This window comes from Leopardus geoffroyi, chromosome X (assembly GCF_018350155.1).
Source record: "Leopardus geoffroyi isolate Oge1 chromosome X, O.geoffroyi_Oge1_pat1.0, whole genome shotgun sequence".
In the NCBI taxonomy this organism is placed as follows: domain Eukaryota; kingdom Metazoa; phylum Chordata; class Mammalia; order Carnivora; family Felidae; genus Leopardus; species Leopardus geoffroyi.
Window position 1 is genome coordinate 84,326,602 of NC_059343.1, and position 12,610 is coordinate 84,339,211.

The window sequence follows — 12,610 nt, forward strand, 5'->3', positions numbered from 1 at the left end:
ATCTATTTTTGACTCCAGCTACTATTCTTATTATCGTGATTCTAAATTCTGGTTCAGACATCTTGCTTGTATCTGTGTTGGTTAAATCCCTGGCTGTCGTTTCTTCATGCTCTTTCTTTTGGGGTGAATTCCTTCATTTTTTTCATTTTGAAGGGAGAAAAGGAATTGATGAGGTAGAAAAATTGAAATTAAAAAAATTAAAATTAAAAAATATTAAAATTAAAAATTAAACACACACACACACACACACACACACACAAATTGAATAGATGATGCTAGATCCTAGGTGTGTTTTCGTCTGGGTGTTGAAAGTGGTTTGACAAGTAGAGAAAAAAAGGGGGGGGGGGAAAAAGGAAGTCTTTTGAGAATTTGAAAAAATGAATACACTGAAGCAGACTAAAATGAGATGGTGGGGTAAAATAGAATTTGAAAAAAATATACACAAAATAAAAGATATAGTAGAAAAGAATTGAAAAATATTTTTAATAAAAATTGTAAATAAATATGAATTTTTTTCGTTTTCTGTATTTAAGAAAAAAGGAAAGAAATGAAATAGAGAAAAAAGATAAAAAAAGGAAAAAAAGATCGTTTGAAAATTTGAAAAAGTGAATTCACCTTAGTAGACTCAAATAAAATGATGGAAGTAAAATAGAATTTGAAAAAAAATACATAAAAGCCAAAACTATAGTAATAAAAATTAAATAAAAATATTTTAATAGAAACTGAAAGTAAAAATGAAGTTTTCTCTCTGCATTCAAGAGAAAGAAAACAAATGAAAAAGCGAAAAATAGAAAAAAAAAGAAAGAAAAAAAGGAAATTGTTTGAAAATTTGAAAAGGTGAATACACTGAAGTAGACTAAAACACAATGATGGAAGTAAAGTAGAATTTGAAAAAAAATTTCACAAAAGTAAAAAATACAGTAATAAAAATTAAACAAAAATATTTTTAATAAAAATTGAAAATAAAAATGATTTTTTCTCTTTCTGTATTCTAGAAAAATAAAAAAATTGTAAAAGAGAAATAGAAAAAAGAAAAAAAGAAAGAAAATTGTATAGATGAACCTGCTAACAGATTGAAGTAGGACTGAAATTGCTTCGTTTTCACCTAGAAGTCAGTCTGTGTAGCTTTTTATAGTCCATAAATTAAGGCGGCGGTGAGACTTTTGTTCTTGAAGAGCGAAGTAGGCCCAGTTGGGCGGGGTTCAGTGTAACAGCACCCCTCTCCACTAGATAGCGCCACTAGCCCACTGGGGTGGATTCTTGAGGCACTTATATGTGTGTATGCGCATGTGCGGGAGTGGTGAAAATGGCACCACCCAGCTACCCACTCTGTTCTCTTGGATCGGCAATCGTGCACCTGTCCTCTGTTTTCAGCTCTTGTCAACTCCCCACTTTTTCACTCTCCGTGACCAGGCCCCAGGCAGTACCTCTCTCTCAAGTTTTGTCTCAGATGCGGCTGTTTTTCCCTGGCCCCTTACTTCCGAAGGACTGTGGCTTTGACCCGTTCCACCCCTCTGCGGGAGGGTCTCACCGAGCAATGGCCAAATGAGCAATGGCCGAATATCGGCTGCACCCAGGAATGCCTGATGGACCCTTTCATACATTTTTCACAGGAGGGTCAGCTCCCTACCTATTCCTCTTATACCTGATAATAGAACCAGTTGTTCCTCTGTGAACAAGTGTTCATTCTCCTCACAATAGGTCTGGAGTAAGTATCAACCTGCCCATTTTATACACGGCCCATCACATGGTGACACACACCTCCAAAGGGGCATCTTCTTCATTTTCTACTTGTTACTTTTTTCCAATGAAAACACATGACTTTTAGAAACAGAAATAAAAACTTTTTTTATACCAGATTATGAAACAATAACTGTCACCATCCCAGTGTTCTTTGAAAAATTCACAGGTCAATAAAAAGTCTGAAAGAATATATGCATAATTTTATATCCTACTGATGCCTACATCTATATCTCATGTTTATTAAATGTGAAAAAGATGTCTACTGTGTGCCTGGCACTATCAGTCCAATTTTACACCTGCATCCACATCACTCCTCTACTGGTATCTAGATGTGGATAACTGAAAATGCCCACAAGGAGCAGGATGGATGTTAGTGTCCACCCAATGATGTATGGCCTCAAATAGTCTCCATGCTAAGTAGTTTTGATCAACCTTGATCTTGAAGCCTGGAAACCGCGATCTAAACAGAAAATATTTGGTTGAGGGTAAAGGTTTTGCCCTGGGAAACTGAGGCGACTTGTAACCCAGACCTCCATTGTCTTCAATAGCACTCAGAGGATACTACCTTCTCCAGAGGAGACCTCACTCCCAGAGAGTGGAAAGTGAAGTAACACTTGTGTGCCTTCAGTCTTGGTTTTCTCATGGGTGTCAATAGAAGTGCTAGTTTCTCTTTGGTCTGTGGTCAAGTTGCTTGGTAGATTTTGGAATTGATTTTGTGTTTGTCTTATCCCTAGGATGGTAGTCCCTCCCAGTTAGTCCTCTGAAGATTACATTTAGTACTCTGAGGGTTCATCTGATGTGGAGACCCAGACCCACACCCACAGGAGAAAGAGTACAGAAGGAGTTATCAAAGACAAGCACAAGACTGGAACCTGATCTCAACATCTAATTTTCCTGACTTAGTCACATGTTTTTCATACATTTTTCACATGATGGTCAGCTCCCCCCTGTTCCTCTTATACCTGATATACCAGTATGACCCAAATCTATCCTCTCTCTTCTGTCCACAGAAATATGCCCAGTGAATTTCCTCCTGAACCAGTGGTGGAGGAAACGTTCCCAATTATGATAAACATTGAAAAGCATTTAGTAAGGAAAATAACAAAACTATAACTGAGTAAATTGTAAAGGTCTAATTAGCTGTATTAAATAATTAATGGATTAGGTACCAGTACATCAAGCAAATAGAGGGGTGCTCCTATGAGATGTACAAAATGGAAGGTTTTAATACAAGGAAGGTGGGACAGGAAAGTGATTAGTAAGAGAAAACGATTGTTACTGCAAGGTGACTTTTCTTTAGAGGAGAAAAGCAAGGGGATTAAGTGTCCTTACAAAAGAGGCCCCTACACCATCAATCCACTAGGCACATGAAGGAAGGCAAGGCCCAACAATTAGCGACTGTTGAACTCTGACTTCTGTTTGGAGAGTAACACATTGGACATAATATTCTTTCGTGGGCAATAGTAGCCATTACCAGCATTGCTCATTGACTGGATAAGATTACATTTCTGGGGGAGGTTGATGTAAAAGGCACGAGGATCAAAGAGCAACTCTTAAACCCTGTGTGGCTAACATTGCCATTAATCTATGGGGTAGAGATTTACTTCAACAATGGGATGCATATATTAATATCCCACGTGTATCTACTCAAAATAAAAATATGATGTGTGCCATGGGATATGACTCACTGAAGGGATTACATAAAAATCAGCAAGGTTCACTGAAGCATTACTTACAATAGTTAAGATATGGAAACAATTTCACTGTCCATCAATGGATAAATGGATAGGGAAGATTTGATATATGCAATGGAATATTTTTCAGCTATAAAAAAGAATAAGATCTTGTCATTTGTAACATCATGGATGGATATCAAGGGCAAAATGCTAAAATGAAATAAGTCAGACAAAGAAAGATAAACAGCATATGACCTCACATGTGGTATTTAAAAGAAAAAAAAGGAAGCTGAAAAAAGACCTTATGTATTTAGAGAACACATTGGTGGTTGCTTTAGGCAGTGGCCAAGAAGTGGGCAAAAATGGGAAAGAAGTCAAGAGGTACAAACTTCCTCTTATAAAATAAATAAGTCAAGAGGTACAAACTTCCTCTTATGAAATAAATAAGTCATGAGGATGTCATGTACAGCATGGTCCTATCGTTAATAGTGTATTGTGTATGTGAAAGTTGCTAAGAGAGTGCATCTTGAAAGTTTTCATCACACACACAAAAATCTGTAGCTATGTAAAGTGATGGATGTAAGATAGATTTATTGTGGTGATTTTTTCACAATACAAATATGAATGTCAAATAACTATGTTGCACACACAAACGAACAGTTTTAGGGGATGGAGTGTTTCCTCTTCTTCACCATAATCAGGTAACTCATCTACAAATAAATGGTACTAAAGCTAACCCAGCATATAATATGTGCACATTTCCTTCCTTGCTGCACCAAATCCCAATGATGTCTATGAGTTTTTCACGGTTAAGTCATCTCTTTTGCTATGAAGAGACCGCAGGAGTGACCCCACACATATTTGCTGAAGTTTCACAATATTACATGTTGGATATGTTTTATTGGTTTGTTCACTTCTCCTCACAGTAGCTGTGTAAGGTAAATTTCAATTGCCCACTTTGCAGAAGACCCACTGCAGGGTCATACACATCTACACAGAGGCATCTTTTTCATTTTCTACAGTTTATCTTTTCCCAATTAAAAGACATTATTTTAGATAACAAGACAAAAATTTTCTTAAAACCGGTTGAAACAATGACAAAAGTGTGACCCCAATGCTCTGAAAAATTTCTATGTGTATAAAAAGAATGAAAGAACATATACATAGTTTCATTTCCTACTTACACCTACATCTATGTCTCACATAATTAAATGTATATTAGATGTCTACTGTGTGCCGGGCACTGCCCATCCAATTCAACCACTAGTATCCACATCTTATTTCTCTTGATACCTCGACTGGATTACTCAAAACGCCCCCGGAAACAGGATGGATGTTAGTGCCCACCTCATGGGGTGGTGAGATATTACCTCAAGTGGACTCCATCCCATGAAAGTTTAGTCTAAGCTTGACCATGACTCCTGGAAACCTGGGTGACTGCACAGGAAGTAATGCAGTTGTGGGTGTAGGTTGAAAGTTGAAAGTTACTGAACTGTTTCATATTAGTGACCGATTTTCTAGAGACCACCTGTACAATTTTCTGAAGGATATTTTACTCCCTAGGTTCAGTACATTGCCAATGATATCTAAAAACCTCTATGGAAATCTAGTCAAATGAATATGATGGTATTTTTAATGTGCCAACGTGGGAAGACCATAGTGTTCATATATTTGTTCAAGCATTGTTCTGGATATTTCTGTAAGATGCCTTTGAGTAAGATTTACATTTGAATGGGTACACTTCAGTAAAGCAATTAATCCTCCATTAATGTGATTGGACCTCAAATGATAAATTGAAGTCCTGAATTGAACAAAGGGTTGATCTCCCTTGAGTCAAAGGGAATTCTGCCCAAAGACTGCCTTTGACTTCACATCAGCACCTGTTGTTCCCCAGCAGACAATATTCAGATTCCAACTCTAACTCTTTCCTGAGTCTCCAACTTGTCAAAGTTTCCTATCAGATTCTGCCTAGCCTCCACTTCCTCTTGACTCAATTCCTTAATATAAATTTCTATCTATATATCAACATCTCATTGGTTCTGTTCCTCCAGTAACCTCTGACTACTATAGGTGCTAATAGCCAAGTATCCTGAGTAATGTGTGCTTTCAACCAAAGATATTCCCCGGCAACATTTGGATATTAACAGTTAAGTGAAAATATAATGCCTAGAAATAGTAATAAAAACAGTCATTGACAAGAACATCAAAAAGTATGAATGACATAGGCATACCCTATGTAAAACATGGAGGCCCACAGATGTGCAAGACCTGTACTCAACACTGCTAAACATTGCTGAGAGAAATTAAACAGTGGCCTAAATAAATGGAGGGACATGTCCTCTTGAGGGGTCAGAAGACTCAGTATTGTTAAGATGTCTATTCCCTCAAACTGATGTATAGATTCCATACAATACCATGGAGATGGGTTAAGATGGTGGAAGAGGAGGGCAACCCTAAGCTTCCCTCGTCCCTTGAATACAGCTAGATAAATATCAAATAATTCTGAACACCCAAGAAATCAATCTGAGGATTGAGAGAACAAACCTGCACATCTACAAGTAGAAAAACAACGACCCTGGTGACGGTAGGAACCGTGGAGAGTTGGTTTGGGGGAGAAATGAGCCATCGGTGCTGTAGAGGGGAGGGAGCCCTGATCACAGAGAGAGGATTGAGAGAGTAATAAAAAATGTGGAAACATGCATAGGGGATTGCACAAGAAAACTCTTCCCTAAAGCCATAACTGGGTGGAGGAGAGGGGTTAAATACCGCACATTTTTAAGTAAGCAACAGAGTACCAAGTCTTAAGATTTAGAGGTCTGTGCCATCAACAGGGTCACACCTGGTGGGTTTAGTGGTATCCCAGTGGAGAAGGAAGGTGAGGACCCAGGAGCGGGCAGCATGGTCTGAGAATGCCCTGGGTCACACTGGGAGAAACTGTACCAATCTTGGAGTGCATTTAGGAAGGGGGCACTGCCTGTCTGGAGACAAAAGAACCTATGGGTGCCATTAACCTGTGTGATTCATCAGCATAAGAACAAAGATGCCTGGTGAGGGCAGTGAGCCTTGGTGCCATCTTTCTGCTATGCTTTACCACAAACTCCAAGCCCTGCAGGGTCACCCAGCTATTTTCTGGGACAAACCAACACTCAGCCACAGCACAGCAAGACCCTCTCCTAGAGTATCAGTGCAGGTCTATGCCATGGGGGTCTCTGAAGTTTGGAGTTTTGAGACCCAACTGTGCCTGAGATAAAACATGAGAGTACTGTGTTGCCTGGCAGGCAGACAGCTGAAATAAAGACAAGATTAAGGCAGGGATATGACAGCAGCCAGGGACACAAGAGGGGTGATTGTTTGATCTTATGTTCAGGCTTTCTATGGAGTGGCAGGCCTGAGCGCCCTGCTTCAGAGACAAGAGAGCAGGGCAACACCATTTCCCCCCCTCCACACCCATCAACACTGACTTACTTCAGTGAGCAAACAGTGCCACCAGGTGAAGGCCAGAGTTGCTCCCTGCAAGTGCATCTCCATTAGGGCAAGTCCCGCCTAAGAATCAACACAACAGGCCCCACCCCTAGAAGTCCAACACAAGCCCCTCACATACACCAACTCTACTGGTGAATCATAGAGTGCTTCAAAGCTTGAACTCTATGGGAAGCATGATCTAGGTTCCTTTGGGTTTTATTTACAAATTTTTTGAGTATAGGAAAAGCAATTACTTATTTTTAATGATTTATTTCATTATTAATTGATTGATTGATTGATTGATTGATTTGGATCAAACTTCTCTAAGAAGGAGAACAACCCACACCAAGGATCTACATTCATGTTTTTTTTTTAAATTGACCTCAAAATCACAAGATGGAGGAATTAACCCCAAGAGAGAGAACAGGCATTTAATCAATTCACATTAAGATGTCTGAAAGGGAATTTCAAACAAAAATTATAAGGATAGTAGCTGGGCTTGAAAAAAGCATAGAGAATCCCTTAGAGAATCCCTTACTGAAGAGATAAAAGAACTAAAAACTAGTCAGGTTGAAATAAAAAATGCTATAACCAAGATGCAAACCTGAATGAATGCCATGACAACGAAGGATGCACAAAGCAGAGGAGTGAATCAGTGATGTAGAAGATAAAATTATGAAAATAATGAAGCTGAAAAGAAGAGGGAAAGGGAAGTATTGGATGGTGACTGCAGACTTAGGGAAATCAGCAAATCTTTAAGACAGCTCAAAAGCAGTTGCAGGGAGTATGGCCAGAATCGCAAAAGATGAGTGTGCAAACAAAATTCAGTTAAGTGAAGGTCCTCATTCTTGAGTCTGAATGAGGCCCTGACTCCAGAATGAAGCTTCTTTTTATTAGGATAATTGCTAAAGACTATGTGCATAAAGTCAGCTAAGCAAGTGTGTTAATCAATCTAACGGTTTAGCTTTTCAAGGTTGAATTTCGAGTTAATTGGTTTCTATAAGACTAAGGAAGGCTCAGGTGTGAGGGAGGATCCATCCCTGGACAATGTTAATGGCTCTAGGCATTCCTTATGAGCAGCAGCCATGTTCAGCTGTGTAAACATGTCCTAAGGCCTTGCACCTTCTCCAGCCCTTCCCTTTTGAAGTCTTTTCCCTTGATGCTTCTCTCCTGCATCTCCCACCAAAAGCCAATGCTCAAGAGACAAGTGATGGTGAGAAAGGAAAAGTTGCACTATTCAGGAAGCCAGCAACCTGGGAAAATGGCAGAATAACTTTGCAAAGACCATCTTCCCTGTCCAGGAAAAGCAGAAGGTTTTTTAAGGGGAAGGTGCGAGGAAATGGTGAGGGATATATGCAGAAGAAGCTGGTGCTCAGCAGTTAATCATTTGTGCTTGAAAGGCTTCCACATTCCTCTGAAGCAATTAATCAAGGCACTCAGGTATCTCTTATTGAGGACACCATGGTCAGTGCACTAAGTATGTATGCAAGTATGTTACAATTATGTATAAGTATGTCATAAGTATGTTAAAAAAGTTCCATTTGTTGTTGACCCTAACTTTCATCATAATCATTGATTTATCTCTTTCCTCATCACTGTCAGCTGTTGTGTAGTGTGGACTGTACAGAAGTTCCCTATCAGAGAACAGGGTGTTCACCCTCCATTTCTCCAACCTTGTAGAGGCTGCTCAGACCTTCTTTTCCTCTCTATCATTCCCTGTCCATGACACAAGACATAGCTGCCCAGATCCAGCTCTGACACCCCCATCCTCTCTGAGTCACCTACTCAGTCACCTACAGGTTAGACACCTGTACCACCCTTGGAATACCTGCCACTGATTGTCAAGGTGCACTACTGCCACCAGGTGTTCAAAGTCTGCAGGCTCTGGAATAAAGAACTCTATAATCCTTTCCAAAAACTGCAGAAAAAAACATTTGACACAATAGAGCATCAGTTCTTGATAAAAACCCTTAAGAAAGTAGGGGTAAGAGGGAACATACCTCGACATCATAAAAGCCACATATGAAAGGCTCACAGTTAATATCCTCCTCAATGGGGAAAATGGAGTATATGTTTTAACAATTTTCCTTTACACCTACAAGGTTTTTTTTTTTTCTTTTTCAGAAAAAAATTAAAATTCTCTTGTTTATGTACAAAACCTGGGTTTAGGGGATATTATTGTTACGTTTTTACTCCTTGCAGACACTTCTTAGAAGAGAAGTTTAATGATGGTGGTACTTTGGTGCCATCTTATGACAAAAGCCTGAACTGCTGTTGAACATCACAGGAAAGATAAGAGGGAGGGACTGTGACTCAAACCTACCAGAGCTTCTGAAAGTCAGAATGGAAAGAGGGTAATTTATTGGGTACAGCATATTGAGGGCCTCCCACTAAGTATTTCATAAAAAATGGAATCATACTATATGTGGCCCTTTGCATACTTAGTTTTTTTTTTTCTTAGCAAAACATTAGCGACATTTATTACACATGCCTATAAAGACCAACTTCTGTCTCCATCTGTATAATCTATTGCTTTTCAGCAATCAGGCACCTGTAAGATGGGCTTCAAAGGCTACTGCACAACGTGTAGTTGCTGATGGAATGCAATTCTACTTGCTAAATTTCTTTGCCCATGATGAGTCAAAGTAGCTTCTCATCAATAGTGTTTTATATATTCATGTCAAATAAAAGATAATGGAACTGTTAATAAATGAATAAATGCCTGAGTATAATAAGCCAGATAAAAATAAAATGCAACGATTGACACAAAGTTACAGACAATCAAAACTAATCTATTGACAAAAATACTAAATAGTTGCTTGGGGACATGGCATGTTGAGGGAAACTGTGGTCCATGAGTACTGAACTTAAAACGTCACGTACCAGGAATATAATCATACTGACATTTAACAACTTCTGATTTGTATAAGGGAAAATTCTGGGTATCATGATAGCAGGGAAGACACGTTGGTAATTATTATTATAAAAATTCCGAAGTCTTGTAAGTGACACTTTTAACTCACACTACAAAAATTTTAGGCCCTTAATTTTTTTCTTTGTAGTATGGGTAAAACCGAGCAAACCAGGAAAGAATCTGTGTTAAGATTTCAAGTTGCTACGAACCCTTCTAAATGCCTATTTTCACATCGTTCTGAGGAAACATAGAATTCATTAATTATTATTTATGCAATCAGAAAAAATATATTTATTGCAAGTGCACGTTAATGACCAAGTCATTTTCAGGTGCACAATTTGTCCCTTTCAGACAAATGAGGAATTCTCTAAGATGGGCCTCAAGATTTACTAACACACCTGTTGGTGGATTGAAATTCCACCTGCTAAACTTCTCCTCCCATGACGTGGTTTAAGTAGTTTCTCTGCTTTTAGGTTAGTTTTTGAACCTTACAGGAGCTATTCCACAACATGCTTTTGTTCAGGTCTATGAACTCACTTGTGCCAGGCATCATATCCCACCAGGAATGTGAAATGTTAGTGTCTCCTGAGGACTGTTGTCCTTGAATATGGGGTAGAGGTTTCAGCAGCCACCAGGACTCAGATCCTCATAACCTGTCTCCTTCCGGCACCTGATAAGAGCGTGGCCAATGGAATGAAGTTCTGAAGAGGGAGAGACAGATCCAGCTATCGCTATGATTTGCAAGAGTAACTATGTGCCCAGCAGCATGCTAGGCACTAGTCTAGTGACACTGACATTGATACTGATGCAGTCAAGCTGAGTCCAAGAACCCAGGGAACGGTACCACAGGACCAGCCAAGAGGGTCCTTGGCCTCAAAAGTGGTAGAAATCAAACGTTAGCTGGAGAAAGTGCTAACAGAGTTTATCAAATAGCATGAAAGAACAGAAAATAGCAGAGTGCCTGGGGGAGACTCAGAAAGGAAAGGAGAATGAGCCTTGTCATTGCTTTGGGCTAGGAGTTTGTATTTAAAAAGGGTTTAGGGTACACGTTCCAGGGGAATCCATGGTAGTGTCCAATCAAAGGCAAGCGTCAGGTGAACAATAGGTGTTATTTCATAAATTACCAAAGGTAGGGGTATTGATGCCATCGTCAGCTGAGGTTTGTTTGAAGCCAGTGTCCTGGAACATGTTTTGGATCTGGCTCTTCTTAGGTGTTATCAGGTGTCTGGGGCCTTCGACAAATCTCAGAGAATGATTAACTTTCTTGCTTCCCCGTTGAAGTGAGAACATAGCTCTTTGTCTTATTCAGAGGCCAAATGTGGAGCCTGGCAGGCTAAATGGGGCCTGGTAGAAAAACCACTTGTAAAATGGAGCCCCTTCAGCTTCCCTACTTCACAACAAGTGGGCTGTGATCATAACAACTACATGTTACAATGAACTTCTCACCGGGCCTTTTTCTTCTATCCCCTAACAACAAAGAAGAAAAGGAGTAACAAGTGGCCTGAAATCATACAGGCATTCATGATCCTGCAGTAATCACAGGGCCAGGGACTTGGTCATGTGTATCACCGAGTGTTCTCGGCGACCCTGTGGGTGAAGCATTCACACCCCCATTCTGCAGAAGGGAAGCCAGGTGCATATTCATTATCTGCCTTCCCTCCCGCACCCCTGCCTTCACAGGACAGTAGCTCCAGGACACCCCTGGAGCAGGACCCACACTCACTGGACCCAGACCAGACCCCAACAGGTTTACCCATGAGACACTCTGGGTGCCGAGCTCCAAAGGAGGAAAGAGGAGACTTGGACCTGGATTCCTTTGTCTCCCCAGACTCTGGGACAGATCAGCTCCACTGAGGGGACCCACACCTTCAGCTAAGCTCCAAACACTTGAAGGCCCCTCTTCTTCCCAATCCGTCTCTGTATTGAAAAGTCATCATGGTTGTCACAACAGAGTCACGTTTCTATGGCAGCCATGAAGTGTATGCCGGTCTTCCACACTTGAAATGCTTCCCATTTTGCAGCCATCGGTTCCTGGGTCTTGAGAAGCTGCATCCTCTCAGCCACCCAACACTACGGCTTTAGACAGCTGCATGAACAGCTCTGCCCTGGGACGTAAAAATCCAAGACTTTCCAAGGCATGTTTGAAATAATCCTGTATCCATCCACCCATTCATTCAGTTAACCAGGCACTATGACCAAATTCTACACCACCCCTTGGTTAAGGTTTAGGTTTCGCCAAAATAGAAATAAAGACCAAGCATCTGAATAGGGTGGTGTGGTAAATTCAGATGTTAAATCTGAAAAGATATGGTTCTTTCCCATGAAAGAACCTTAATTCCAACCTTCCAAGTTTTTATAATTGATCACTTAAAATTATGCTTTAGGTGGGCCTGGGTGGCTGCATGGGTTAAGTGTCCAAGTGTCCAACTCTTTATCTCATCTCAGGTGTTGACCTCTGGGTTGTGAGTTCAAGACCAGCACTGGGGTTTGCCCTGGATGTGAAGCCTAGTCAAAAAAAAATAAATTAATTAAATAAATAAATATATGCTTTAAAGCCCTGCACCCCTCTCCACATCTTTAACGGCTGTCCTCTTTACTTATATTCTCACCTTTGCACAGAAATACTTCTCCTGGATACTAAATTCACATACCCCTGTGCCTCCCCTCCTACTCAGGCTTCATCCATCATCTAAGAAGACCATATTTCCCCATGCTTCAGTGGAAAATACAATTTCCAGCTCAACAACTTTTTTGTCACATGTACAGATCAGAAATGTTGAAATGATTGTTCAAATGAAGACAGACAGGAGTTTAG

General features: G+C 40.1%; 1 long non-coding RNA gene across 2 annotated transcripts in view; it reads right to left on the bottom strand.

The window, feature by feature from the left end:
- Positions 1–3,985: 3,985 nt before the first annotated feature.
- The window catches only part of LOC123594922, a 35,028-nt gene continuing 26,403 nt past the window's right edge, over positions 3,986–12,610 (bottom strand). For both annotated transcript variants that reach the window (XR_006710944.1, XR_006710943.1), the window contains one exon: positions 3,986–12,300. This is a non-coding gene — a long non-coding RNA (uncharacterized LOC123594922). The remainder of the gene's footprint in view (positions 12,301–12,610) is intronic.